The 4,113-nt window shown below is 38.3% G+C and overlaps 1 non-coding gene across 1 annotated transcript in view; it reads left to right on the top strand.

Annotated features, from left to right (window-relative positions):
* LOC113380423 overlaps positions 1 to 822 on the top strand; it is a 3,801-nt gene extending 2,979 nt beyond the window's left edge. The window contains exon 1 of the ribosomal RNA XR_003367400.1: positions 1 to 822. This exon is cut by the window's left edge and continues 2,979 nt beyond it. This is a non-coding gene — a ribosomal RNA (large subunit ribosomal RNA).
* Positions 823 to 4,113: the final 3,291 nt, after the last annotated feature.

Here is a 4,113-nt window from a genome sequence, read left to right as displayed (position 1 = left end):
ACATCTGTCAAATAATAACGCCGGTGTCCTAAGGCCAGCTCAGCGAGGACAGAAACCTCGCGTAGAGCAAAAGGGCAAATGCTGGCTTGATCCCGTTGCTCAGTGTGCACAGGGACTGCGAAAGCATGGCGTATCGATCCTTTTGGCTTGAAGAGTTTTCAGCAAGAGGTGTCAGAAAAGTTACCACAGGGATAACTGGCTTGTGGCAGCCAAGCGTTCATAGCGACGTTGCTTTTTGATCTTTCGATGTCGGCTCTTCCTATCATTGCGAAGCAGAATTCGCCAAGCGTTGGATTGTTCACCCACAAATAGGGAACGTGAGCTGGGTTTAGACCGTCGTGAGACAGGTTAGTTTTACCCTACTGATGAATCGTCGTTGCGATAGTAATCCTGCTCAGTACGAGAGGAACCGCAGGTTCGGACATTTGGTTCACGCACTCGGTCGAGCGGCCGGTGGTGCGAAGCTACCATCCGTGGGATTATGCCTGAACGCCTCTAAGGCCGTATCCTTTCTAGACAAAGTAAGCAACGATATCTCTAAGAGTCTCGTGAGTCGAAAGGCTCAATACAATGTGATTTATTAGGTATTCGGCACACGCCGTTTATCGCACGAGCCATTTTTAGCCGAATGGGGCGCTGGACAGGGGCGATATCCGTCCGTTATATCTGTCTTGCCTATAGCGGTCGATCATGGGTCACTAGTTGATGTAGAGACTCGGAATCGTTTGTAAACGACTTAGGTACCTGGCGGGGTGTTGTACTCGGCAGAGCAGTTACCACGCTGCGATCCGTTGAGACTCAGCCCTTGGCTTGGGGATTCGTCATGTTGGCTTGACGTCACCCCACGCTATTAGAGCATAAGCCTTAAGCCGTCGCATTGCAGCATGCCACAATCAGTAGGCTTGACAGTCGAAAACTTGTACATGCTGTACATGTGACACTTCTTCGGTATCTACCTAGCTATTTTGTACAACGTGCGTGAGTCAGCACGTAAATCAAAACTTATCGACAAATTCCAATACTAGAAATATTCATTATTTCTTTCAATAACCATAATGTCAAGAGAATAGTTATAAATATTTTGTAAGTTTACGAAATATATGTTTTTAAGAGAAACTTTTCATAATTTTTTAATATAAATATATGATATAATTCATTAAATTCTAAATAGGGAGAATGTTTTTTGCTAAATTTCTTGGAAATGCGTACAAGTTGCTAATAAGCAAAGTACGTATAAGTTATCTATAATGCAAAATGCGTGCAAGTTGTCAATGTGTAAAATACGTGCAAGTTGTCAATTTGCAGAATGCGTGCAAGTTGTCAATTTGCAGAATACGTGTAAGTTGTCAATGTGCAAAATACGTGCAAGTTGCTATTTTTATTTAATTTTTGTAATATACTCTAAATAATTAGTAACTTCCAACCTATAAATATTTCGATTTTTTATAATAAAATATTCAGTATATTTATTTCCTTTTTAACAAAATATTCAGTATTTATATATAATTTCAAACTACATCTAGTAAACTTTTAAGGGACATTAGCGAGTAAGCCTAACCTAGAATCTTGCATCGAAACAGGTTAAAAACATTTTCCGGCTTTTTGAGATCAGTAACTTACGGGTACATCAGACTACATCAAGTAAACTTTTAGGGGACATTTGCGAGTAAGCCTAACCTAGAATCATGCATCGAAACAGGTTAAAAACATTTTCCGGCTTTTTGAAATCAGTAACTTACGGGTACATCAGACTACATCAAGTAAACTTTTAGGGGACATTTGCGAGTAAGCCTAACCTAGAATCATGCATCGAAACAGGTTAAAAACATTTTCCGGCTTTTTGGAATCAGTAACTTACGGGTACATCAGACTACATCAAGTAAACTTTTAGGGGACATTTGCGAGTAAGCCTAACCTAGAATCATGCATCGAAACAGGTTAAAAACATTTTCCGGCTTTTTGAAATCAGTAACGTACGGGTACATCAGACTACATCAAGTAAACTTTTAGGGGACATTTGCGAGTAAGCCTAACCTAGAATCATGCATCAAAACAGGTTAAAAACATTTTCCGGCTTTTTGAAATCAGTAACTTACGGGTACATCAGACTACATCAAGTAAACTTTTAGGGGACATTTGCAAGTAAGCCTAACCTAGAATCATGCATCAAAACAGGTTAAAAACATTTTTCGGTTTTTTTGAAATCAGTAACTTACGGGTACATCGGACTACATCAAGTAAACTTTTAGGGGACATTTGCGAGCAAGCCTAACCTAGAATCATGCATTGACACAGGTTAAAAACATTTTCCGGCTTTTTGAAATCAGTAACTTACGGGTACATCAGACTACATCAAGTAAACTTTTAGGGGACATTTGCGAGTGAGCCTAACCTAGAATCATGCATCGAAACAGGTTAAAAACATTTTCCGGCTTTTTGAAATCAGTAACTTACGGGTACATCAGACTACATCAAGTAAACTTTTAGGGGACGTTTGCGAGTAAGCCTAACCTAGAATCATGCATCGAAACAGGTTAAAAACATTTTCCGGCTTTTTGAAATCAGTAACTTACGGGTACATCAGACTACATCAAGTAAACTTTTAGGGGACATTTGCGAGTAAGCCTAACCTAGAATCATGCATCGAAACAGGTTAAAAACATTTTCCGGCTTTTTGAAATCAGTAACTTACGGGTACATAAGACTACATCAAGTGAACTTTTAGGGGACATTTGCGAGTAAGCCTAACCTAGAATCATGCATCGAAACAGGTTAAAAACATTTTCCGGCTTTTTGAAATCAGTAACTTACGGGTACATCAGACTACATCAAGTAAACTTTTAGGGGACATTTGCGAGTAAGCCTAACCTGGAATCATGCATCAAAACAGGTTAAAAACATTTTCCGGCTTTTTGAAATCAGTAACTTACGGGTACATCAGACTACATCAAGTAAACTTTTAGGGGACATTTGCGAGTAAGACTAACCTAGAATCATGCATCGAAACAGGTTAAAAACATTTTCCGGCTTTTTGAAATCAGTAACTTACGGGTACATAAGACTACATCAAGTGAACTTTTAGGGGACATTTGCGAGTAAGCCTAACCTAGAATCATGCATCGAAACAGGTTAAAAACATTTACCGGCTTTTTGAAATCAGTAACTTACGGGTACATCAGACTACATCAAGTAAACTTTTAGGGGACATTTGCGAGTAAGCCTAACCTAGAATCATGCATCGAAACAGGTTAAAAACATTTTCCGGCTTTTTGAAATCAGTAACTTACGGGTACATCAGACTACATCAAGTAAACTTTTAGGGGACATTTGCGAGTAAGCCTAACCTAGAATCATGCATCGAAACAGGTTAAAAACATTTTCCGGCTTTTTGAAATCAGTAACTTACGGGTACATCAGACTACATCAAGTAAACTTTTAGGAGACATTTGCGAGTAAGCCTAACCTAGAATCATGCATCGAAACAGGTTAAAAACATTTTCCGGCTTTTTGAAATCAGTAACTTATGGGTACATCAGACTACATCAAGTAAACTTTTAGGGGACATTTGCGAGTAAGCCTAACCTAGAATCATGCATCGAAACAGGTTAAAAACATTTTCCGGCTTTTTGAAATCAGTAACTTACGGGTACATCAGACTACATCAAGTAAACTTTTAGGGGACATTTGCGAGTTAGCCTAACCTAGAATCTTGCATCAAAACAGGTCAAACTACTTTTGTAGAAAAATATTGTTTTTGGGTTTTTAGGAATGACATATATTTATTCTATTATTTATTTACATGACATGGTTTAAATACAACATTTTTATTTTTTTAAGTTACATTTTTATTTAAAATAAAATTTCTTACATTTAGCTAATACAATTGAAATAAATTAATATCTGAAATCTTGCTTGCTTTCCAGTCGAGGATGCTTTTCACGAGATAGTAGTGTCGCTGTCATAACACCTTCGCGATTTTGCTCTAATACGCGTTTTGATACATTAGCCAGTAATTGAACATGTCTCTCAGTTCCCTGAATGTGGACCGGAATTCTAGGGTCACTCCATGGACACTCATTGCTTTGTAGATATGGTACTAGATGTTCATGAGGA

The sequence above is a fragment of the Ctenocephalides felis genome, unplaced genomic scaffold (assembly GCF_003426905.1).
Source record: "Ctenocephalides felis isolate EL2017-DRISC unplaced genomic scaffold, ASM342690v1 CF-g0.4_SCAFFOLD_02131, whole genome shotgun sequence".
Lineage (NCBI taxonomy): Eukaryota > Metazoa > Arthropoda > Insecta > Siphonaptera > Pulicidae > Ctenocephalides > Ctenocephalides felis.
This window is presented reverse-complemented; position numbering and strand designations above follow the sequence as displayed.